The following is a 26,116-nucleotide window of genomic DNA, read 5'->3' as shown; positions in this document are numbered from 1 at the left end:
GGGATAAGAGTATAAGAGAGCTCGGGGAATGATTTCAGACATTTGACTTGTAATGACCCTGGGCAAGGTCATCAACTTATCCATAAAACAGAATGAATAATGTGCCTATTTCATGGGGTCAATGTGAGGATTAGATGAGTAATGTGTATAAGCCACCTGGCATATTGCCTGGCCCAGGCAGGGTTTCCGTGACAATGTGCTATCATTACAGCCACAATGAGGGCTCATCACTAACACAAGACAGAGCCAGGACTAGAACCAACGCTTGGCTTATCCTCTATTCCTCCATCCTCTAACTTCCTTCTGAGGGAGAGGAAGAAAGGATTATTCTGACAACAAGAACCTACAATAAAGTTACCAATGGACAATGACCCAGGCCTGGAGAGTTGAGAGTTAGATACCCTTGGGGCAAGAGATTATAAGGAACTTCACTACTTTCTTTCCTTCTCTTTGCCTTCTGGAGTAATAAAGTATGGGGAGAAGGGAAAATGTAGACATACAGAAATCTGTAGAACTCCGGGAGACACCAAGGGAACCCACCAACTGGGTTGATTATAATTGTCCTAGAACCTAAGCTTTTAGACATAGGGGAGAAGTGGACATGGGGGCTTCTTTCTACATTACCTGGCTTAGGTTGAGAGGGTAGGAAAATAAACAGGATCACAAACAAAAAGCTCTCCTCTTAAATAGAGTGCAGAGCCTACAAAGGATAGCTTAACAAGGGACAGGAGGGGCAAGATATTAATTTATATGTTAAAAGGGAAATAGGTATACATGATAAAAAAAATGAAAACATAAACTATGTACAGTGAAAGTTAAATAACTTTTTTACTTACTCCCTATTTTCCCCTTTCAGTGACAAACTCTGGTACCAAATTCTAATTTATCTTTTCAGTGATATTCTATATGTTTACCACATACACACATATACAAAGACTTTTTGTGGCACAAATTTTTACACGTTACTCTCTTGCTTTTTCCACTTAAAGATCTATCTTGGAGATGATACTGTATTGGTAAGTTAAAACTGCCTGTTTTTATATTTTTTTTTCTGTTTTTGTTTGTTTGTTTCCCTTGTTAACATTTAATGACCCTCCCTCCCTCCACAGGCCTTCAAGCTACCAGGACTCAGCACTCCACAACCCTAGCCTTAAGAACTTGGCCTTCACGATGACAGGCTGTTTGGGGAGATTTCCCTTTCCCAAAACTTCGTAGTAGCCTGAGCGCACCACAACAGGGATAGGAGCAGGTCTGGGCTTGTTTCTGGTGGCATTTACCCACTGATGGGTATTGCTCACTGATGGAGGGCTGCCATTTGTCAAGGTTGACAGGGGGCAGATGCTCTGGTTCTTTTTTAAGAGCTCATGCCTCATACCAGCGTTTCCAGAGTAACCTGAGTGGTATTGGTCGAAGTTGATCATGTGATGATACGTGTCCCCAGCATTACTCTGGCCTCCTCTGGCTTCCAGTGCTTGCTCATGTGGTCGTGGCCCCAGTGGCCCCAAAGTGTCTGGGTCTTCCTCAGTCTGGATGGCATGTGGGCAGCCCAGACAGAGCTAAAACTGCCCCCTTATTATTATTATTTTTAAATTTTTATTTTCTTAAAGATCTTATTTATTTATTTGAGAGAGAGAGCACAGGAGAATGAGAGGGAGAAGCAGACTGCTGATCGGAGAGACCCTCGCCTGGCTCAATCCTAGAACCCTGAAATCACAAGCCAAACCAAAGGCAGATGCTCAACCAACTGGGCCACCCAGGTGCCCCTCCTCTTTCTTTTTAATGCCTACATAGTATTCTATTGAATAGATGTACTATAATATATTCTCTATCAATAGACAGTCACATTGTTTCAGAACTCTTTGTTTTATAAATAGAGATATAGTGAATATATTTTCTAAAAAAAAGATTTTAATTATTTATTTATTTGAGAAAGAGAGAGAGAACCACAATCAAGGAGAGTGGCAGAGAGAGAGGGAGAAGCCGGGAGCCCGACATAGGGCTCAATCCTAGGATCCCGGGATCATGACCTGAGCCAAAGGCAGATGCTTAACTGACTATGCCACATAGGCACCCTGAGAATATCTTTTTTTTTTTTTAAAGTAATTTCTAGGGGCACCTGGGTGGCTCAGTGGGTTAAAGCCAGGGAGCCTGCTTCCCCCTCTCTTTCTGCCTGCCTCTCTGCTTACTTGTGATCTCTGTCTTTCAAATAAATAAATAATATATTTGAAACAAAAAACAAAAAAATTTTTTAAAAAATAAAAGCAATTTCTATGCCCAATATGGGACTTGAACTCATAACCCTGAGATCAAGAGTCGCAAGTTCTATTTACTGAACCAGCCAGGTGCCTCTATAATGGATATCTTTGTATATGTCTTTCTCTCTATACACATATATATCTATAAGTTAAATGCATAGAAGTAGAATTGTCCTGCTCAAGGAAATGTGCATTTTAATTTTCATATAGTAATAGGATATTAGATGTGACTTTTCCAGTTGTTTCAGATTTTCAGCAGAGGTCCCAAAGATCAAACTAAGTGACAGACCATCTATTTCTGTAATTTAGTAAAAATAAGTACTAATGTAAGTCTTTCATAAAAGTGAGGTGTTGTCATATGAACTTTCAAAAAGCAAGGGGTACCTGTACCAGTTCTCTCTCTCCAGGCTTCACCTCGCCTCTGCCCCCAAGGTACATACAACAAGGCCAGGAATTCCTGGAGGGGCAAATGTTAGGAGAAGGGTTCTTTAGAGAGTGGGAGAATGGAGAGTTGTCAGCACTGTGCTCTTTCTCCTTTCCAGGGCTTGTTGCTCTTCTAGTTTAACCTAAATGAGGGGATTCACAAGAGCTGCTCAGAGAGTTTGTTTTGTTTCCTGTGGAATTTGGGGGATGGAGGGACTAGTACCCAAGTCACTGGTGTGCGAACATCTTAAGGCCACGAACGGTGCCAAAGCTGCCTCTGTGGACTGCGTGGGAGCAGCTGTACCTCCTCCAGCCGTGGGGCAAGAGGAGGAGAGCTGGAATTGCCAAGGAGCCCACCAAGAACAGGCTGGGGACGTTGGCATGGGAAAGGAAGCAGAGTCTGAGTGTGTGCGTCACAAATGTTCAGCAGGAAAGTGTGTTGGAGGGGTCAGGCACGCTCAGGTGAATGTTTGTCTACAACAAACTCCAAAATCATCCCATAAAAGACAAGCATTTGGATGCTGGCCACTGAAGACCTTATCCAACCTTTGCTTGTCTGGGTCTCCCAGCACCAACCCTCAGGAAGCCAGAGGTCACAGAGTGAGTCAGTAAGAAATCGAGGAAAAGAACAAGAAGGAAATGGTGAAAAGCTGACCAAGATTCCATCCTGAGCTTCAGGTTTCTGAGCCCGAGTCGAGACTGAGCCAGAGGCTGGGGAGAAGGTTTAAACAGGATGAGATTAATATGCAACTGGACCAAACCTGAGAATAGCTAGAGAAGCTATTGCATCTACCCAAGATTTCATTACAGTGGAGAGAATGGGGATTCAGCATAGCATGGAAGAAAGTTAGTGTCATGAATAAATATCATGGTTCCCCCCTCCCCCCCGCAGCTTGGACCCCACTATGACTAGCACATTCAATAAACCATTTAGAATAAATATTGCCAAACGCCATCCCATAAATGCTGTACCACCTTCCTCCCAGTGCCAGGGTACATGCACCTGTTTTCAGGGAGAGACGCTTTTGATGTTCATATTCTAGGAGTTTGATACTCTAATGAGGCAAAAGACAAAATTTGTTCCCCCAAATCTCCAGTCCATTCCTATGGGCTTCCCGATATCACATATTATTTTAATTACTTGTCTGTCCAGCCTCCACACCTCAAAAATCTCAAGTTACACACACGTTTTACGTTCTAGTCAGGAATCTAAGTGAAAGATGTAAGGGACGATTACTCTCAAGTGCTAACTTGAGTGACAGAAGGTCCATTACAAAAACAAGTATTTTTAACCCAAAGACATGTGGACATCCTTTTAAATCAGTGATTGATGCTACCGTGTAAAGAATTAAAGAGCACAGGTATATTAAAATTATGTTGTCCAAAGGTTATTTATTAGTTAATGCAAATTTACTTGGGCTTTAGGACTGAAAATTAACTCAGGATCCAGAAACTATAATTTAAGTTGACACATAAGTCATTTGTAGAATCATAAAAATTAATCTCTTTTTAGGAGGACATTACATATTAACAAGTAACTTAGTTGAACACATAATTTTGCCATTTTATGAATATAAAGTGATGCTAGTTTATTTGACCAGCGCAACTAGTGGAGGAAATTTAGAAAATTAAAATCAATCAAGCTTCTTTTCATGAGAAAAGACTTTCATGGAGCAGAATATTGTGTTAACAGTTTTACATGATGTAAGTCAGGGAGAAGACAGAACGGCTTTTAAATCAAAATCATCAAATCAGTTTAATTTGTCCAAGGAGACATCTCGATTAGGAATATTGCATGCTCTTTTTGTGTGCAATTACATAGCCAATATTAAAGTTTTAAAGTTATTTATATTTACTTCCTATAGTAACCAAAACTTTTAATTAAACCCACAGTCAAAATTTCTTTTTTGTTACAGCTTTACAAAGATAAATTTCCTTCAAGAACTACATATGTAAAGTATAAGAAATAGAAAAGTATTTTTAGAAATCTTTGAATTTCTTTTTCTTCGCATTTGTAGGTGCTTAATTTATTAATGCTGTTTCTAAAAGCCAATTAGATTTTGACTTTTTATTTGAAATTACTTCAAGTTTTCAGAAAAACAACAAAACTAGTACAGAATTGACACATACCCTACACCTGCTTTCCCCCGTGTTAACATCTTACATAACCACAGTACAATGATCACTACTAAGAAACTGTCATTGCTACTATTAATGAAACTGTATCACTTATTCAAATTTCACATTTTTCCCTCCCAAGTTCTACTCAGAACCCCTTACTGCGTTTAGTTGCTCTGTCTGCTCAGTGTCCTCCACTCCATAACAAGTCCTCGGTCTTTCTTGGTCTTTCACAACCTTGATACTTTCGAAGAGTACTGTTCACTGATTTTGTAGAATGCCTATCAGTTTGAGTCTGTCTGAGACTTTCTTGTAAGTAGGCTGAAGTTAACGCTTTTTAGGAAGAATACCATGAAAGTGATGTTGTGCCCTTCTCAGAGCCTCTTCCAGGAGGTATGATGTCAGCATGTCTTGTTACTGGTGATGTTAACCTTGATCACTTGGTTAAGATGGCGTCTGCCAGGGCTCCTGGGTGGTTCATTTGGTTGCCTTATCAGTTTAGGTCACGGTCTCTAGATCCTGGGTTAGAGCCCCATGTGGCCAGGCTCCCTGCCTGGTGGGGAGTCTGCTTCTCCCTCTGCCCCACCCCTTGATCCTACTCTCACTTACTCTCTCTCTCCAATAAATAAATAATATTAAAAAAAAAAGATGGTGTTTGCCAGATTTCTGTACAGTACCAGAGAATATTTTTCCCTTTGTAATTCCTAATGGTCTTGTGTAGAGGTACTTTGAGACTATGCAAATATTCAGTTTTTCTTAGAACTCTTGCGCACTAATTTTAGCATCTAGAAACAGATCATGCTGCAACAACTTTGCTGTGCTGCTTGCCTACTGATTATTCTGTTTTCTTCACTCCTACATTTATTAATTGCATTTTTCTGTTTTTCACTGATTATTCTGTTTTCTTCACTCCTACATTTATTAATTGCATTTTTCTGTTTTTCTTCCCTTATTTATTAACTTAGTCATTTATTGATATCAATATGGACTCATGGACATTTATTTTGTTCTATGGCTTCTAATCCAATACTATCAACATTTATGTTCTTGCTCAAATTAGTCCAGCTTTTTTTTTTTTTTTTTTAGCACTTTCTAACTTACTGTCCCTGTAAGATAGTCCAGGCTCATTGTATAATTTCCCCATCCCAGTCCTAGAATCAACCATTTCTCTTGGGAGCCCTGGTTTGCTTGTTTTAGTGGTGTCTTTTATTACCTCCGGATTTTTAATTTTTAATTTTTTTTTTAATTTGACAGAGGGATACACAGTGAGAGAGAGGAACACAAGCAGTGGGAGTGGGAGAGGAAGAAGCAGGCTTCCTGCTGAGTAGGGAGACTGTGGGATCATGACCGGAGCCCAAGGCAGATGCTTAACGATGACGAAGCCACCCAGGTGCCCCTGGATTTTTAATTTTTGTTAGAAAGCTGGCTCTAGTGGTTGAACTCCCTCTGTCCCCATATCAGTAAGACCCAGTAATAACCGCACAGCTCACTTTGCAAAGGCTGTTTATTCCGTGTAAATAATTTCTAGTAGAAATGTCTAGTAGAGCTTTCTCCCCCAAGGCCTGTCCACACTGAGGCCTATCTTCTCATTAATGTTAACCACCCCCTCACACACATGCCTCCCAGGACAGACATTCATTCTAAGACTTTAGAGCCTAAACGAATATTCATAGGCAGAACATTTCCCTGATTGGAGCATCTGTGCCTTAGTCCCAAGCCATGCCAGCCCCAGCTCTTTGTTTTGCAGAACCTGGAGGGCCCTCTGTGTTCACCCTGCTTCCTCCAGAGCACGCCTCAAAGCTGCATAAATGATGGGTTTCAGGGCCTTTGACTTTTTCAAATTAAAGTTTCTTATTTGAGGAGCAGGGTCATTCTTTTGCAGAATTTCTATTCTCCGTCAATGGAATGGGGTTGTTCCTGTGAGAATCTATTATTCTCCTACCCCACCCCCAAAAAGCCCCCCAAACAAAAAACTATGAATGATTGATGCTGTTTTTCCGGTCACCTCAATATTAACCAAAATGAGAAAATTAGTACCTATATAATGATGCACAAAAGAGATTTCTATGTAACCTTGATAGTCACTTTGGCCATTACACTAAACTAAACCAGAGTTCATAGAAATACCCAGTTCTCCAAAAGCCTGGTGAATATTATCTGAGCGATGATGTTTTTAATAGTTTACATCAAGATTAACCATCTTTGGTCAATGTGACTCCATTGTGGTCTTTCTGTGTGTCCACCTCCTCCCATTACAACAGTATTGAGCTAGCATACAAGTTTGCAGAAATATTAACAGTCAAGAATATACATTTTATTCATAGAATTAGTTTCTGTCCATAGAATCACAGAAAAGGCCTACAACAGACCAATGAAAGCAAGATACAGTCTTTGCTGAGCTTGTTTCAGTTTACTATAGGATGAAGGAGAATATAGAATGGGAAATTATTTTTAAGACTTTATTTATTTATTTATTTATGAGAGAGACAGAGAGAGTTGGGGAGGAGCAGAGGGAGAGGGACAAACAGATTCTATGCTGAGCGTGGAGCCCAACACAGGTCTCAGTCCCAGGACTCTGAGATCATGACCTAAGCTGAAACCAAGGGTCAGTTGCTTAACCAACTGGGCCACTCATGCACCCCAAAATTTCTCATATTCGTAACATCTCCTGTCTTACACTTCCATGTAATTGGATATTGGTAGCTATTATTATTGAAACTTTCTATCATGCTTAATCAGTTTATTCTCAACTCTATGATGGGTTATTAATTTTACCAACTTTAATTTCTTTTTTCACCATTTTAATTTTCTTTATTGTTTTGAAATGACCTTTTTTGGACCAACCTTTCTAGCTCTAGCCTTTTGGCATGTTAATTTTGCTTGTGATTTAGGTAGAGGTAACCTGTAAATGGTGAGTGTTAGTTATTTATATTAAATCTAGTATATTTGGTATACTTGGCCTTAATCCTTTTGAAGTATAGCAGGTATCTTTATTGTCTCTTTAGTTATATGGACTCTGTTTTTCCCTTTATCTTTCAATATGGTTTGGAAGAGCAAAAATCCCTACTTTAAAATCATATGGGTTCGATATCTTAACATCCTATTAAGCACTCTAAGTCTCTTTTCCTTAAAAAAAACCCTACTCTGATCTCCTGTATGGAAGAGAAAGGATACTGCTCTTTGTGTGCACTTCTTACTCCCTACTCTAATTTCAAATTATAATTAAATTTTATATTTCTCACTTTTCCCCCCTCTTTCATGTTTCTTTTATGCTTTCTGTGCTTACTTTATTTCAAATAATCACACTGGTATCAGAAATAACCCTCCCACTGGTATCCTTCTTTAACAATAGTTGGTATCAATAATTATCATGGGTTCATTTTTTTAGTCATTATCCATTCAAACTTCTTTCTCTAATTTTAACCTTATACACTATATATATTGTAGCTTTGAGCAATCTTTAAAAAAAAAAAAAAAAAGCCCCTGGCTGCCACATTTTTTGAGACTGGGAATGTCTGAAAACCTCTCTCTGGTGCCTCCCCATACAAGTGGCTTGATGTGGCCCATTATTCTTGAGCTGCAGCTTATCCCTTCCATGGAAGATGTCATGGTATTGTTATCTGGCATTGCTTAGTGCAGTGGAAAAAGCCCAGGCTAGACTGATATCTTGCTCTTTGAAAATGACCTACTTTTTCTGCTTGGAAACTTGCAGAATTTTCTTTCCCCCATTCTAGTTTAAAATTTTTATGAAACTTTGTCATGGTGTTGCTTTTGTTATTGATTTTGCCTGGGACTTTGGACATACTCTCTGTAATTTTTTCCAAATATGATATGTTTTCTCTGAGTATTGATTTTGATCCTTTTGTTTGTTTTTTTCCCCCCACCATTGGAAACCGCTTTTATTTGAAAATTCAGTCTCTAAATTTAACAACTTCTCTTGAATTATTTTCTTACTTTTTCATTCCTTTTCAATTTGGAATATTGTAATTATGGGTAAGGGGAGAGGGGGCAAATGATTTTTTTTTTTTTTTGGCAAATGATTTTTTAATAGAAAGAAACTACATAGAATGGCAATTGTCAAATAGGGAGGCCTTATTTTAATGAGTACCAGCTGACACCTGTTTGGCTCAATCTGGAATGACGTGGGCAGCTGGGCCATTTAATCCGTTTTTCAAACAGGGCAGAGGATTTATAGGTTTCTCCTTTCGTGAAGGTGGTAAACAACTGTAGCTAAACAGGGAGCAGGTAGAATCTGTTGCAGATCTCCCTGCTCCACAGTCTTTGAGAAATTCTTCATTAAACCCGCAAAATGCATCAGATATAATTAGAAGACAATGGTGGGTAAATTATTGACATGATGAAACTACCCAAAGAGGACTCTGAAAGTTCAGCCCAGTGTTTAAAGTAGAGTGTGCAAAGAACAGCAAATACAGGTGTGAGTCAGGTCAGGTCATGTCATTGCCATGGCATTTGTGGGGAGAGGGAGACGTTCATCAGTGGGGATTATCCTGATTGTTTTCATTGTTTCATGGGTCACATGATTGTGACTTGGGATATCTATCCACCAGCAACAGGATCTTACCTACCTATGTGGGGTTCAGGTCAAGTCCTAGATCTTAATCCTGGACTAGTGATCTTTTCAGATCCTAGAGGCCCTGGCTGGTGGCTGAGCCAGACTGGAGGGGTAAAGAATGGTGGGAGGGCTGGCCACATGCTTCCATGGACTGGCAGGGTGGAGATGTGGGAGGTAAAATGGGAATGGTTGAGACTGGGCAGGGACTGACAGAAGCACTGACTGACCAGCCAGAAGGGTCTGGGTAACAGAAGCCTTGGGGAGCACCAGGGCCGGTTTTATGAGTGTGGAAAGACTTACCCCACCTTTCCCATATTTTATCTCCCTATTAGAGTTGTTTGACAAATGTCTTTAATAAGTATATGTTTTTTCTATGTTTAGACTTCAGATCTGGCTTTTCTTCTGTGATCAGTCAGCAGAGTGGGGGTTATGAAACCAGATACTATATTTCTTGTAGGAATCTTCTTGAGGACGTTGTCAATGACATATCTTTTTCCATTGGTTAGAGTCATATGATAAATTCTTTTAAAGAAAAGTAGACTTCAGAGAAAGTACCAGCCCCTGATGGTCCTATTTACTTTGTATTTAAGGATGCTCCCAGCATATGAATTTGTTCGTACTTTGCAAACCCCAAATTCACCAAGTTTCTCTTTCTTGTTATCCAAGATCCTTTCATTGGAAGTACAGAAAATGTAGAAATAATTTGAGCCCAATGAACTATGGAGCCTTGGATTTCTATTTCCCATTACTTTCCTGTGGACATGATATCTTAGATGATACTGCTACATTTCTATTCATTGGAAATGCATTTAACATAACTACAGTTACTTTCATCAGGAAAAGTGGTTTGCTAAGTTCATCTTTGAGTACTTACAATTCTAAGGTCCCCACTTGCCACTAAATTATTTGAATTCAATCTTTTTTCGAAAAGATTTTTTTTCATTGATTTGAGAGAGACAGAGAGAGCATGAGTGTGGGGAGGGGGTTGCGTCTCTATCCCAGGACCTTAGAGATCATGACCTGAGCCGAAGGTAGATGCTCAACTGACTGAGACACCTAGTTGCCCCTTGAATTCAGTCTTTTCTAAAATGGACTTACACCCTCTTAGGAGGCTTTTTGCATACTCCACAATATTACTTCTCTGCTGTATCGCACACTGCTGGTGAACTGATTTGATGGGAAAAATTATTTTGACATCTCATCCTTAATCAGAACATCAAAATTCATCCTAATCATTAAAAGTATATCTTAGTCGCTTGTGTCCTACCCTTGTACACTCATCACATTTTCTCCTCTAGATCCACAGTGAAAGTGGGAAATTGAAGGTACAGGAAGGAGGCTGGGACTGCACATTAGTAATACATTTACCACATCAGTCTGAGATACAAGTTCCCTCCTGTCCAGAGACTCAGGGACCATTGGGTGTCTCCACTGTTGACCTCAGGGGACTGTTCTAGAACCAGGAAAGTACAACATGATTTTATTTTATTTTAAAAATAAAAACAGGGACGCCTGGGTGGCTCAGTTGGTTAAGCAGCTGCCTTCGGCTCAGGTCATGATCCCAGGGTCCTGGGATCGAGTCCCACATCAGGCTCCTTGCTCGGCAGAGAGCCTGCTTCTCCCTCTGCCTCTGCCTGCCTCTCTGTCTGCCTATGCTCGCTCGCTCTCTCTGTCTCTGACAAATAAATAAAATCTTTAAAAAAAATAAAATAAAATAAAAACAAAAACAAAAGCCAAACATCAGCCCATTCTGAGATGTCACTAACATTTCTGGGAGCACTTGCCCCAATTCCTAAGGAATTCTGCTATACTGCTTTAAAATAATCTTTGAAGGTGAAATGTCATATAATTCTGGGTTTCTAGCAATCAACAGCTAAAACTACCTGAGGGAACAGAGGTCTCCTGGGAAGTAGGAGAGAATGAGAGAAGCTGGGAGGTAGGGGAAGGAAGCAGAAGGAAACCAAGCTCAGCAAGCTTCAGTTTGCTTCTGTCTTCAGTGAGTTCACCATCACCATCCTCTCCAGGAGTGAGTGGAAGAGACAGTGCAGCAAAGATATGTCCAAATGCCAATCAAGTGACATCTCAAAGTGCAAATCAGAGTTCAGTTAGTCCTCATCATTTAGTGTTGTATGGTATTCTCTGAGATTAGACTGATCTTTGATGAAGTTGTCCCCATTTCTACATCAGTCTCCAAGTACTCTTTCCACGCTCAAAACTTGTGGAAGGACACAAGCCCTTCCTTAAGTTCTGAGTGGCTTAAAAGTGTCTGAAAAGTACATGTACAGCTCTTTCCTTTTGAAGACAGGACATTAGGGATTACTTAGCTCAGACCCCCATTGGATAGATTAAAAGACTGAGACACAAAGAAGTTCAATAACTTGCCCAAGGTCACTACTTATTAAGTGTAGAACCAGTGATCTGGTACTATACCAACTGTCTCCAGCATATTCCATATCTTACTTTTTAAACTCATGTTAAAACTTGGACCACTACACATCTTCTAGCTACCTGGCAACTTTTGAAGACTCTTCTAATGTTTGGAGAATTTCCAACCATTGAGTCCACACCCCTCCAACCCCAAGTCTCTAGCCCCAAAATGATATCCTTGCCGCCCCCACACTAGAACATAGGCATATGCTCTGCTAATCAGAGGACCCCACTCAAGATTTCATGGAAGAAGTAAATGAAATAAGCACTGAGCATATTCTTCATGTTGCCACTACTGTGGCTATAGAGACTGCTAGCTTCCAGAAGCTGTGCTGGTCTCAAGGTGGGGCTCCTGACAACAGAACAGCCCTGCAACTGGATGGGATTCCTTGTAGGCAGGAAAAGCCTGCTAGTCCCCTTCAGTCACAGTATAGTCTCATCTTAGTAATTTACTGGTTCAGTCCAATATAACAATAAAAATTCTGGAATCTATTCCAAGTGAAAACTTCTTCCCTTTCCAGGTTGAGTCAGCCTCACCCCAGAAACACCTCTCAGGGGAGGGTCCATAAAACCTTCCCGTATCATCCTCCACACCCCCCATCCTGTCTTGGCTTCCCAGATGTCAGTGTAAGCATTAGCTTGGAAGTCACATGTTGAAGGTGGGAGGGCTTCCATCAGCCCCATTGATCTCTGAGTGATTCTGTGGAGAAGAACTACTCTCTGCCTCTAATTGGCTTTTCCATAAAAGAGAAATAAACTTCTATCTTATTAAGTCCAGGGTCAGCAGCCCTTTTCTGTAAAGGGCCAGAGAGTAAATATTTAGGTTTTGCAGGCTATGTGGTCTCTGCTATAGCCCCTCAACTCTAACATAGTGGTGTGAAAGCAGCCATTGATGCTACGTAAATACATGAGCACAGCCACATTCCATAAATATCTATAGAAAACAGGGAGAGTTTGGATTTGGCCTGTGGGTGGTAGGATGTTGACCCTGGTATCAAATGACTGCAGTTTTGGAGTTTATTCATTATAGCAGAATACTACATTAATCAATTTACTTTTCATATTAAATCTTCTATCAACATTACCCAGTGAGGTGCCAAACACAAAGTAGATACTCAATGATGAGGGACTGGAGAGTCTAGAAACATAGAGGCTGGAGTTTTAACAACCCTATGTAACAGAAGGTCATGTTTCAGGCCTGGACATGGCCAAGAACTCAATCTGAGCTCCTTGCATAAAACTAGGAGCCACAGAGGGTTGTCTCATTCAGAAAACAAGGATAAGAAAAACCCTCCATTGGCTCTTCATTGTCCTCAAGACTGGCTCCAGCATCCCTGGCTTGACATTGAGGGATCTCTTGCTCTGGCCTTCGCTCTTAACTGTATCTTTATTTCCTACCAGTCTTTTTTCACTGTGTCTGAGCCCCAGAGATACCAAAGCAAGTTCCATAAATGTCTCATGATTTCACAAATGATGTTTCCTCTGTCAAGAATGCCATTTCTCTGAAATCTTGCCATTTGTGATGACGTGAATGAAACTAGAGGGTATTATGCTTAGCGAAATAAGTCAATCAGAGAAAGACAATTATCATATGATCTCCCTGATATGAGGAAGTTGAGAGGCAATGTGGGAGGCTTGGGGGGGTAGGAAAGAATAAATGAAACAAGATGGGATCAGGAGGGAGACAAACCATAAGAGACTCTTAATCTCACAAAACTGAGGGTTGCCGGGGGGAGGGGGTAGGAAGAGGGTGGTGGGGTTATGGACATTGGGGAAGGTATGTGCTATGAAGTGTATAAATCTGGCGATTCACAGACCTGTACCCCTGGGGCTAATAATACATTATATGTTAATAAAAAATAAAAAATTATAAAGAAAATAAAAAGAATGCCATTTCTCGGTCTTGTTTCCCTGGCTGAAGGCTGGTGCATTTTAGCTTCCAGCTCTTCTTGTCCCACCTGGACTAGGAGGTGGTACTCCTCTTACGTGCTTAGCCTCCAAACCCAGTTTACTCCTCAGTTACAGCACCAACCATGCTCTGATGTACCAAGATATCTGTTTACCTCCTATATTGGGTGCACAGTGAGGTCAGGAACTAGTTTGTATTCCATTTCCCCAAACCTCATGGTAGTACTTGGTACTTACTTGGTTCTCAATAGAAACTAAATGGTAATGGCTCTGTGAATTAATAAGAATCCAGGCCCTAATGAATACAACAACTACCTGTGTTGAAAAATTGTCTTATTCTTATTTATGGATGTTCCATTTAAAAGCACTACTAATTAGGCACACCTGGGTAGCTCAGTGGGTTAAGCATCCAGTTCTTGATTTCAACTCAGGACATGATCTCAGGGTCGTGAGTTGGGCTCTGTGCTAGGCATGAAGCCTGCTTAAGATTCTCTCTCTCCCTCTGTCCCTCCTCCCGCTCATTTTCTTTCTCTCTCTCTCTCTCCAAAAAAAATAAAATAAAATAAAATAAAAAATCAAAGTAAATAAAAGCACTACTAACTAAAAGTGATACAATGAGTTTGAATTTTTAGTAGCTGGTAAAGAATGTACATTTCTTTTGCCCTTGAAGCCAAACCATCATCAGCTTTACCTTAGCCCAGAACAGCAGAAGCACTTGGGTTTGCCCAGCATAAAGCAAAGTGGAAACACTCCGTTCTTAGACAATTTGGGTTCTGCTGATGTAACCTGAATCCTCTAAAAAATATACAACTATATGACCCAGATTTCCCAGAAAAGTTCTGCTTCAAGTGTTTGTTCCATTTTCTCCACAAATAAGTATATATTTTTGAATGATATGTTTCTATTTTGTTTAAGAAAATGTGAGCATTGTTAAATATCTAATTTCAGCCCCAAATGGTATGTTAGGTTCATGATAATCAGTCTTATATTTAACCAGGCATCTGACCTGAAAACATTTTAAAATGTATCCCTATTGAAAGAATTTAGAAATGTCACAGCACCTACAATTTTTAAAAGTTGGTATCTTCATTTGACTACATGTAAGATTTAGCTGCAATTGTTAAAGTTATACTAGTAAAAGTGAGTAAAATGTCTTCCTTAAACATGGGACTTGTCAACCAGCTATGCATTTTGACTGATCTGGCACAAACTGGGCTAGTCTTTTGCCTCTGATCCCAAATCATAATGGAATATTTGACCTCACTTCTGGCAAGAAGGACAAGAAGAAGCTTAAGATTGAGGTATCTTCACCCCCAAATGTTGTGACCACAGTATTCCCAGTGTTCATCTGATAGGAGCCCCAGGTCAGGATAGGAAGGCAGGGGCTATTTGGAGAGGGGGAGATCGTGGCTCCTGTTCATTTTGCTGGCTGCTGTGGGGGATGTGATGGCTCGCCCCCAGGAAGAGTCAGCCGCAGAAGAGAAGGAAGCAAAGAGAGCCTTTGATTAGGACCTGCAGCTAGGGTAAGCCATTCAGGAACAGAACTGAAGTTTGGAGACATTCCCACCCTCCCTTTTTCCTTTCACACACACCCTCACTTCCTCTTCCTGGAGCCATCCAGCCTGTGAACCTCCCTGCCTGTTGTGGAGCAGTTGTCACTCTCAGTACCAAACACATGTTTGGCAGGGTGAGGTGTAAGATGGACAGGTGGAGCAGCCCTGGAGCTCAGACTCAGACAGGCCTTCACCACTACCCTCCACAACCCCTTTGGGGTGGAGGGAGATGAGATGGCTGTTTGGAGCAGGTAGGTCCTAAAGGAAACAGGTCCTTATCTGAAGAGATAGCAGGATGGATGAAGGATAGACATTTATTTATTTATTTATTTATTTATAAAGGATTTTTCTATTTAAGAGAGAGAGCAAGAGAGTGTGCACATGAGTGGGGGGAGGGACAGAGGGAGAAAGAGATGCCAACTCCCTGCTGAGCAGGGAACCCAGTGCAGAACTCTATCCCAGGACCCTGGGATCATGACCTGAACTGAAGGCAGAGGCTTAACAACTGAGCCACCCAGGCACCCCCAGAAACCCTATTCTTTATCTATTTATTTATTTATTTGACAGAGATCACAAGTAGTTGGAGAGGCAGGCAGAGAGAGAGGAGGAAGCAGGCTCCCTGCTGAGCAGAAAGCCCATTGCGGGGTTTGATCCCAGGACCCTGAGATCATGACCTGAGCTGAAGGCAGAGCTTTAACCCACTGGGGTGCCACCCAGGCACCCCAGAAACCCTATTCTTAACCTACTCTCACTTCAACCTTTACAGAAAAATCTCCAATAGAACAGAACTGTTAGTAATTGAACTGTACAAAATTGTATATACTACTTAAGAACAAATAGGATATTTTATTTTAAAATAATCCATAAGTACATCTCAGAGTTTTATAAAATAGCTCATAAATGTGATGGCTTATAAACTTACCCGAGCTAATCTGCCCCCGCAGACTCACAGTTATTATTTATCACTTTCTCCCAAAGTGAAATATAAGAAGTATTCCGGGCCATTAGTTAAGATGTATAAACAATTGATAACAGTCCTGTCTTATGGAGTTTCCCTTAAATACCATATAAACATGATGTGACCGGAACAAAGACACAGAGGAATTTCTTTTTGGTCAGTTGTTCCTAATGAAAGAAGTATTAAACCAATCAATTCACTCTTTTTCCATATCTACTTTCTACAGTTTATCATGCAGTGCAAACACAAAAGCAAGCCCATACATCCAAGAATCCTAGACCATGCAACTTTTTTTTTTAAAGATTTGCAGACAGAGATCACAAGTAGGCAGAGAGGCAGGCAGAGAGAGAGGAGGAAGCAGGCTCCCCGCTGAGCAGAGAGCCCAATGAGGGGCTCGATCCCAGGACCCTGGGACCATGACCTGAACCAAAGGTAGAGGCTTGAACTCACTGAGCCACCCAGGTGCCCCATAACCTTTAAGAATGATTTACCATCTTTATCTTTAGGGATTTTGATTTCAAAGTCAGTTGTCTCAGAGCCCTGGATCTGAGATCCAATGTAAACCAACAGAATCAACATTTGCAGCCATGTGATATCACGATAAACTACCAGGTCGATACAGAGCTATTCTTCCACTCTGGGAGGATGGCTTTGGCTTCTTTACAGACTCTTTGGAGCAGCATTTAAAGATTCTATTTATTTGTTTGTTTGTTTAAGTAGACTCCATGCCCAACACAGAGCCCAACATGGGGCTCTAACTCACGACCCTGAGATCTAGACCTGACTGGGATCAAGAGTCCAATGCTTAACCGACTGAGCCACCCAGACGCCCCAGCATTTATAGATTATAATGCCACATGTAGACAACATGAATCCTTAATGTATATTCTGAACTTAGTCAGGATGGATGATTTTCCTTAGGTAGGTAACCAGCTCCTGGAATTCTCTTTGAGAGCCAGATTTCCTAGCTGCAAATGGGTGCTAAAAAGTCCCAACAGAAAGATGGAGGAACAAAAGGTGACTCCAACTGCAATGCCAAAAGAATAAAGAGCCACTGCTTTTGTCCACCAATCCGTAAGTAACAACTACAACAACAAAGTATGACTACCAGAGTTTTGTAAGTGGGTCCACTCCAGGCATCTGCATATCCTTTGGTATTAAGGTAAAGTAGCTTATTAACTTTTCAGTTGTAAAGTACAGCTCTCATACAGAGGAGAATCCCAAACAAAAATGTACAGCAAACACAATGAATAATCAAGATCAGTACTCAGATAGCCACCACCCAGGTCAATAAACAGACATCGCCAAGCCCATGACTCTTCCCTCCTAAACAGTATGCACCCTTTTTCCCCATTACCACTCCTTTGGTATTCTGACTGCCATGGCAGCCACTGCCTTGCTTCTCCTTCTATTTCTACCATCCAAGCACTTGGTAAGCCCCTAGACACTATGGTTTCATTTTTGCATATTTTCTTTTACCTTCACATACATGGAATCATCTAATACGTATTCTTCTGTGACTGGCTAATTGGACTCAGTGTTACATTTGAGAAAATACAGAGGCCCCGTGACTGTACATTCTTTCCTTGTTCAAGAACTGTGCATGTTCATCTCATTTCTTTTTAGTCTGTGGAATATGCTATTATATGGCGAGACCACCATTGGTTTACACATTCTACTGTTGATGGACATGGGGTCATTTCAGTTTAGGCCTGTTACAAACGAAGTTACAGAAGTGCTCACGTTTCTGTTGTTTATGTACTTAGAAGTGAAACTGCTGCTCCATATGGAATTTTCCTTGTTGGGGGACAATGCCATACTGTTTCCTGTGGTAGTGGAATCAATTTAAATTGGCCCAGATGTGTATTTGCTAGTTGCTCTGCCAACACTTGATATAGTCGGGTTTTGTCTTTTATCTCATTGTGTTTTTTATTTGAATTTTCCTGATGACCAATGTGGCTGAACCCCTTTTCGTATGTTTGTGGGTCATTTGGAAATCCTGTTTGTAAACTGTTTAGATCTTTTGCCCATTTTCTTTTGAGTTGATTGTTGATTGCATTTTCTCCTCCTCAGTGGCTTACTTTTTACCCTCTAACTAGTGTCTTTTGATAAAAAGAAGTTCTTAACTTTTATTTTTAAGATTTTATTTATTTATTTATTTGACAGAAATCACAAGTAGGCAGAGAGGCAGGCAGAGAGAGAGGAGGAAGCAGGCTCCCTGCTGAGCAGAGAGCTCGATGTGGGACTCGATCCCAGGATGCTGAGATCATGACCTGAGCCGAAGGCAGAGGCTTTAACCCACTGAGCCACCCAGGTGTCCCTTAACTTTTTTTTAAAAAAGATTTTATTTATTTACTTGGCAGACAGAGATCACAAGTAGGCAGAGAGGCAGGCAGAGAGAGAGAGGAGGAAGCAGGCTCCCCACGGAACAGAGACCCCGATGTGGGGCTCAATCTCAGGACCCCGGGATCATGACCCAAGCCGAAGGCAAAGGTTTTAACCCACTGAGCCACCCAGGCGCCCCAGAAGTTCTTAACTTTTAATGTATTACTCTTTTCTGTATGGCTGGTATTCTTCTACCCCTTTAAAGGAATCTTTCCCTACCAGAAGATCATGAACATACTCTCCTATGTTATATGCTTGAAGCTTTATTTGGCTTTGGTCTACTTGTCCTGGGGAACCCTGATTTAAAACCCAAATTTAAAACTCTGATTTAAAATCCAGAAGGAATGTGGATCTTACTCCTCTCCTCCCAGAATGTTCCTGGGCTCCTTATGCAAATGTGCTTGAAGGAGCAGGAAGCTGGTGGTCTTTTAAGGTGAGGGTAATACTCAATTGGCATTTCATGCTCACTTTTTGGGCCCCAGCAACCTGCACATTCTACATATCAGTGCTTTCTCACATACATCCAACTAAGTCAACTCTCTCTCACTGTCTTCCTCTTTCCTCTCCCCTTCCCCCACAAACTTTTCCCAACTCCTGGAGATTTACTTGTACTTCTCCAGCAGCAACCTGCCTTCCTCTTATGGAGCAGTCTGTCTCCTCTTTGTTTCAGAGTTCTGCACATCCACCCTTTACCCTCTCGCTACAGCAGTGGCCCCACAGCCCAGCAACAAGATCCTTCCTTCCTGAGAGACTGAGGAGAGGAGTTTTAAGTTCTACAGTTCTGTTTGGGACCTCACCTTCTTGCTACTAGACTGTTTGGGACCTCACTTGGCTGTACCGTCCAATTCCAGGACCCAGAGTTTATTTCATCTCTAACCTTTTTAAAATCACAGGAAGAGAAGGTTCCTATTCCCTTTCCTGAGGTCAGGGGGCATTTTCACCACTGGTCTGTGCTGGCCCCACTGTTCTTTTACTTATTTACTTACTTCTTTTTGTACTCCCTCCACTCCCACGTACCTCCCCATTCTAACAGACTCAATTTATAGCTCTTGATCTGTGTACATTCTTATTAAAATCTGTATCATCACATTCCGTGCATAACATTTTATTGCACGGATGATCCTGTGATACAGATTTCACTCTGCTTCTCACTCTGCTCAGCACCATGTGTTCATATCTGGCCGGGCAACATCTCTGCAATTCATTGCATTTCACTCTATTTCACTGCAAGAACCATAGCTTCTCCATGTGCTGCCTTATGGGGCAGAAAAGTCAAGATAGAGCCAGGACAGCTTGTTTTAAAAACAATGAGATATTCAAATTTCTGTGTAATTCTGGAAGAGCAAGGAGGCCAGCCTAAAGGAAGCAGACTCACCCGTCATTATCTAAAAAGCCTAGTATGAACAAGACCAGTTGGACAAGCAGTCTTAGAAGAATCTTGACTTCCCAGGGCTCCTGCATGGCACTGTCCTTACCTTTCCTCCAATCTAACTCCAAAGAGTCCTGAGTACTTAAGGGAATCACAAAAATGAAGTTAAATTTTAAAATAATATGATAATAAACAGATAAATAAATGGAAGTGTAGTATGTGTGAACACAAGCCTTCCTGAGAGCTGGTACCTGCTGTTCCCATGGCAGTGGAAGTCAAGGCCTTTGGCTTCTGCAGAAATAAGAGATGGCATGAATGATTTTGACAGCAGAGCTCAGATGGGCATGCTTCACATCTGTGCCAACATCTGTGGTCACAAGCAGTAGTGGCACCAGCAGGATTTTCATCTTCAGACAGCCTTGGCAGGGCCAGCAGTTCTCCCCATGTCACGGAGGAGAGAGGAATGTTTCCTACCACAGAATAGTCACAGAAGGAGCTAATCACTTCTTTCCTTCCCTAGTGGGTTCTAAACACCTGAGAACTATATTAGAGGAGACAGACAGAAAGCCAAGGTCATCTTCACACTCTTAGTGCTGATTTGGAGAACAAGCTCTCTACCACCTCCTTTCTGAACTGAAGGCAACTGACAGAGTAGAGCTGACCTGATGTACACAGCAAGTTTCAGGTGAAACATCTCCCCTCCCCCCCACCCCACCCCCAGAGCAGAAACCTGGATGAATAGAGCAGAAGCCTGCCCTGATTGCTAGAGACTAGAGATATCACTTGAACCTACCATATCTTAGTGCAGGTGGCCCAAGGGAAGGAGAAGGGCACACTGCTTGCTTATGTAAGCCACCATCAGTTTAGCTCTTCCTCAGGAGAGGTAATAAGGAAGTGGAGTGAAGGGTGGCTGTTTCCTCACCAGCCCTTTTGAAAGGGCTGAACTATACAGAGTGTCCTCTACTATGGGCAGAAGCAAGAATGTGTAGAAAAGATAAGAAAGGTCCCACTTGCAAAAATTTGTGAGGCCCATGGAGCTCCTTGGGTGCTGGTGGGACAAAGCCAAAGAAATAATGATTTGTGACACTTGTTATGACCCTTCTTCTACACATAGATATACGGATACCTTGGAAATCCAAATCCATATTTTGGAGGCCCTCCTGAAGGGATTCTAATATTGTAAATTCTGATGCCCCCCCCCCAGGTGGGTGTGGGATTTCCCACTTCTTGCTTTCAGGAATGACTCATAACCATGGAGACCAAATGCTTCATGGCTGGGATCCTGGGGTATAGGGTCTTGAGATACCAACCAGGGGAAAGGAGATGAAACCTCTTTGCCTAGTTGGATCCCTGAGATGGACCCCTGAGGTCCTAAAACGTCAGGCAGAGAGATCCTACCCATTTCCTTTGTGAGCTGCCTAGGGGCTGGCACGATTTACATTCTCTTGAGAAGGATCGTCTTTCTTGGAAGCTCATCTGGAAAGCAACATATATGGACACTAGCTTGTTTCCAGAACAACAGAGGAAATCCATGGCAGATATCATCTCCTCCTTTCCCCAGAGCCCTAGGAAAAATGTCCTTGGAACAGGACTGAAATTCACAGAATAGGCGATTGGGCAGGCAATGGAGCCCAGGATAATAGCCACATTGTAGAGCAAGTGCAGAAATGGCCAATTTCTGAGACAGAAGAGGAAAAAAAAAAAAATGAGAGGGCAATGGGCATGGAGGCTGGATGGAGGCTGTGACTGGGAAAAAAAAACTCTTGACAAGCCTACTGAGTAAGTAGAGAGCAGCAAGGATCTGCCCAGTAAATTCCTAAATGCCCAAAGGGCAGGAAAATAAAACTTCAGCATTTGCATTGATAATGAAAAAAATCCTACAGAGGTGCAGGAAAAGGGGACGCCTTTGGGAAGGAGGGAACCATTATAGCAGCACTAGGATGGAGATAGGAGAGTCTGAGCTTGTTGGATGCTTTTGGATTGTCTTTAAAACTGCAGAAAAGGGAGAAGATGATTCTCAGAAGGAGGTGACCAGCAGGGGTGGGAGAGGGTAAGATCCCCAGGGGATATGGAAGGGGTCCCCAGGGGAGGAAAGATACATCTATTCCACTGATGCTTCCAGGGAAGAATAGAGGCAAATGACAGTACATCTTGGACAGAGTGGGGAAAGGCGACAGATAGCATCTTATTGTCACCATTCTCTCTGTGAGGTAAGCAACAAAATCATTGCTTAGAGTGAAACAAGACCATTGTGACCCAGAGGTTAGAGGATTGGGAAACACCGAGTGAGTCTCACAGAAAGCCAGAGAGGAGGGTGTGGGGGTTATCAATCCAACTCTTTATGTGACAGCTGAGGACACTGAGGCCCAGAGAGGTAAAAACAATCGCAGAAAGGGACTCTCAGCAGACAGCCCATTCCTAATCCAGGGTTATTTCTATGGCTCCCAGGTGGGAAAGTAGTCAGGGAGACAACCAGCTGAATCTCCTCTTAGAGTCACCAGCCTTCCGAGGGATGAGCTCTTGGCCAACCTCCTGGACCACTGGGCATGATGTTTACCTGCCCACCCCTCAACTCCTGAGGCAAAAAACTCTCTTCTGCTTCTTGGGATGCTCTAGTGCTGGTGACAAAGATGGAGGAAGGACCTCCAGGAGATGGGGACAGTGGAGGAAATGGACCACAGAGGCAGCATTTGCAGGCAAAGCTGCTGCTTGTATGTGCCAGCCTCACAGGAATCCAAGGTTAAGAGTTTCAAAACAAGTTTGTGGCTAATTAAAAAAAAAAAAAAAAAAAAAAAAAAACACGAAACCAAATAGATTTCAGCTCAGTAACTGCTCAGCAGCAACTCTGCCTCATAACCTGACATGCCCTACACTAGAGCTGTCTCAGAATTCTGTTTGTCAACTAGTGCCTGGACCTGTGAGACCTAGAAGCCCAGACTTTGTTCTCCTATGCAATCACCATCTAGTTCCCAGGACAAAATATGGTATCTCCTCCTAGAACAACCTCTAGGCCTGGTCGGGGACATCAGAGCCTCAAGGAGAAGCCAACCACCACAGTGTTCCCCTGATAATGTAGCTGGTACCTGGAGAGCTGAGGAAGGGCAAAGTTGCCTCCCAGTCCTCTGGTTGCCCTGACCCCAGGGAAGGAGGACAGAACTGAGGTCTTGGCCCATGTGCTAATGAACTCTGACCTCTGGCTCTGCTGACTTGGCTGGAGACCCAGCATACCCTCCACCCCCGGATCCCACCTCCCAGGCCCCTCAAGGGATACAGTGGGGCCCTTCCCACCCTCCTGATCCCAGCTCCTGGACTGTGTAACTGCAGACACAGTGAGAGGAAGGGCCCATGGACAGCATGCGGCCCATGTGGCAAACAGTCCTGAATCCTCACCATGAGGCTGGAGGCCACCGGTATGCCCTTTGGTGCCAACTCCATAGCCACAGATGTGCCAAGACGTGTCTCCCACTCCGCCCCTAGGAACAATATCTGAGCAGGATCTGGAGGAATCCCCAGAAGGCAGAGGCAACGTCTGTCCATGCTCTCTTGACCCAGAGAGAGGAGCTTCAGTACAAAAACTGTACTGAAAGGCCCTGAGGCCGGATCCTTGCTGTACCATGAACTGGCTGACCTTGGTCTCCATTTCATCCCCTGGCACATGGAGTGTAGACACTGCACGACATACACAGGGGTGTCCTGTTGGGACACCCAGAGCCTGTGCTGCCCCCTGGTGTGAATTTAATTCTATTCTATTCTATTCTATTCTATTCTATTCTTTCATTCCCCCCCACCCCCCCACCCCGTGTGAATTTTAAAAAGAACTCTCCACTGAGCTGGTACAATCCCATAGAAGCCTGACTTGGTGAATACAAATGTTAAGCCTCCAGGGTCGGCAAGCCGAGCACAGGCTGGATTTCAGCCTTGACTTGTCTCTGGATTCATGTGGGCACTGAATGAGACAAAGGCAACGAACATAACTATAAATGTGGACAGGATGGAGTGCAAGGCTGTGTACATTTGAATTTTATTTTCACACAGGATCAATATTCACTTCCCCTACCTCACACTGCACTGCCCTTTCCAAGCTCCTCACTGACTGTTTGAGGGGCATGGATAGCAGCAGTGGCAATCAGCACCACAGAACTTTCCCTGTGAGGAGAGAGACAGGTGTGACCAGGTGGAAGGTAGGTGCAACTGAGAAGCCAGATGCTTCTAGAAAATGGGCTTCCTAGTGCTGAGGAGGCAGAGAGGAGGCATAAGGAGAGAAGGGAGAGTGCAGACGGTGCTGGTGGCTCTGGGCAGGTTGGACCTGGGCAGGTGCTGCCACAGTCTCCCCTGCTGGGAAACCCCAGGACTTGCTGGAACCAGTCACTAGGGCAGAGATGAACCAGCAGCTAGATCTCTGGAGGATAGACCCAGGAGCTTGGAGCCAGCTGGGCACAAGGTTGGAGCAGCCCCGACAAAGGCCACTTCCACAGGAGTCACCTGTGTTCCAAATAGAAATCTAGAGCAGGAACAGGAACTGATTGCTGACTAACACAGGAAAAGATGAAGAACAAGAGGGAGGAGAAAGTTGGAGAGCAGGGGAGGGACCGAGGAGCTTCTTCTGGCTTTGCTGGAGGGGTTCAACACTCTGGGTTATCCCGTGAGGCCCCTGTTTTTTTGCAGCTGCCTCTGCCATTGTCAAGGACAGAGCATGTCAGAGGCTCCTCTGTATGTTTGGAATGCACCCTCCACATTCGCCCTCAGTGTTCCCTTCCTCTCTGTTGGCCATATCCTCTAGGGACCAAGTAGCTTTAAGATGTGGTTCAGGAGGCAACAGGAGATAGGGTTGGCATCCAGGGTACACTCTTACCTGCTGCCCTTGGAATACTCCACTTAGGCACCCCTTCTCCAAGTGTCCCCTTGGTATAGGGCAGAACAAGACACTTACCCCAAATCCAGGGGCCCTCCCTGCCCTTAGCCCCTCTTCTCCATGTAGGGCAGCAGCCAGCTTAGCGGCAGGATCAGGCATCACCTTCAGATCTGGGGTCTGAAATCAGAGCAGGGGCAGAGGGCGGTTGTCAGGGACCCTGGCCCCTCTGCCAGCTGTCAGTCCCACAGTCCAGAGAGCAGCTTTGGAGGGGAGCTGGGGGTATGCACTGCTCTTCTCTGTGTGGCCCCGGGGCAGAGGAGAAAGGGTATGAGGGGGCTGCTCTGCCCAGTACTTAGCCTAAGATCCTCCTCATAGTCATTTGCTGCACGGATTCTCCTCAGGGCCCATCATGCTCCGGAAAAGCACAGCAGTGAAAACACATCCACAGAGAACGTTAGGAAAGCTGGCACAGTGGCGTGTGCTTTCTTAAGGAGAGTGAGAAGTCACACTGTGTAAATCCCAGCTCTGTGTGGGGCACTGTTCAGGGGTGATGCTGAAATCTGAATGTCCTACAGAAGCTGGAGGCTGGGCTGGGGAGAGCGAGCGTGGAGCTAAGCCAGGAAGGCCAGAGAATGTGAGGATGAATGGGAAAGGTGGGGCGGGGTCTGCAAGGACAGACGGCAGGAGCTGGTCAGCCGAAGAAGAAGACTCTGTGAGGAGGGAATGGCTCACCCTGCCCACGGACCCATCTCTGCCAACACAGTCAGGAGAAGGTGCGGGTCAGGACTGTGCCGACCCCTCCCAGGGGGCCTTCAAGACAGCAGGGGCAGGAGGGCAGGGGCAACAGAAGCCCCTAGAATGCTTGGTGGATTCCAGCCAGACGGCAAGTCTGAATGGGGGTCCCTCCTCTCAGCTGTGTCTGTGGACAGGTGAGGCATCCCTGGGACAGCCAGACTGAAGGGATCAGAGTGAGTGTCCCAGAGTGGAACAGCCTCAGAAACCTGAGCCAACAGAGAAGCTCAGGCCCAGAGCAGGGTGTGTCCCCTCAAATCTGGGGCTTGCAGTAGGGCTCCAGTAGGGCTCCAGTCTAGTAGAACTGATCCAGGTGTGCTCCACTCAATAGAACAAGGGACTGTGGCCTGAAGGTACATGGGTGGCAGCTGGGGACACATGTTCCCAGGAGCAGAGATGGGAAGTAGGGAGAACCTCATAGCTCCATGCTCCCTAGGCTTCACCTTGTCCCACATCTGCTTATGGCCCCCAGAGTGCTCCCCACCAGGGCACTGACTTCAGTG

The 26,116-nt window shown here is 43.4% G+C and overlaps 1 long non-coding RNA gene across 1 annotated transcript in view; it reads left to right on the top strand.

Moving 5' to 3' along the window:
• LOC131836379 (uncharacterized) overlaps positions 1-26,116 on the top strand; it is a 186,271-nt gene that overhangs the window by 97,725 nt on the left and 62,430 nt on the right. The window contains exon 3 of the long non-coding RNA XR_009355591.1: positions 17,169-17,289. This is a non-coding gene — a long non-coding RNA (uncharacterized LOC131836379). The remainder of the gene's footprint in view (positions 1-17,168; positions 17,290-26,116) is intronic.

This window comes from Mustela lutreola, chromosome 7 (assembly GCF_030435805.1).
Source record: "Mustela lutreola isolate mMusLut2 chromosome 7, mMusLut2.pri, whole genome shotgun sequence".
In the NCBI taxonomy this organism is placed as follows: Eukaryota; Metazoa; Chordata; class Mammalia; order Carnivora; family Mustelidae; genus Mustela; species Mustela lutreola.
Note: the sequence above shows the minus strand (reverse complement) of the source record. Positions and strands in the feature narration are given on the sequence as shown.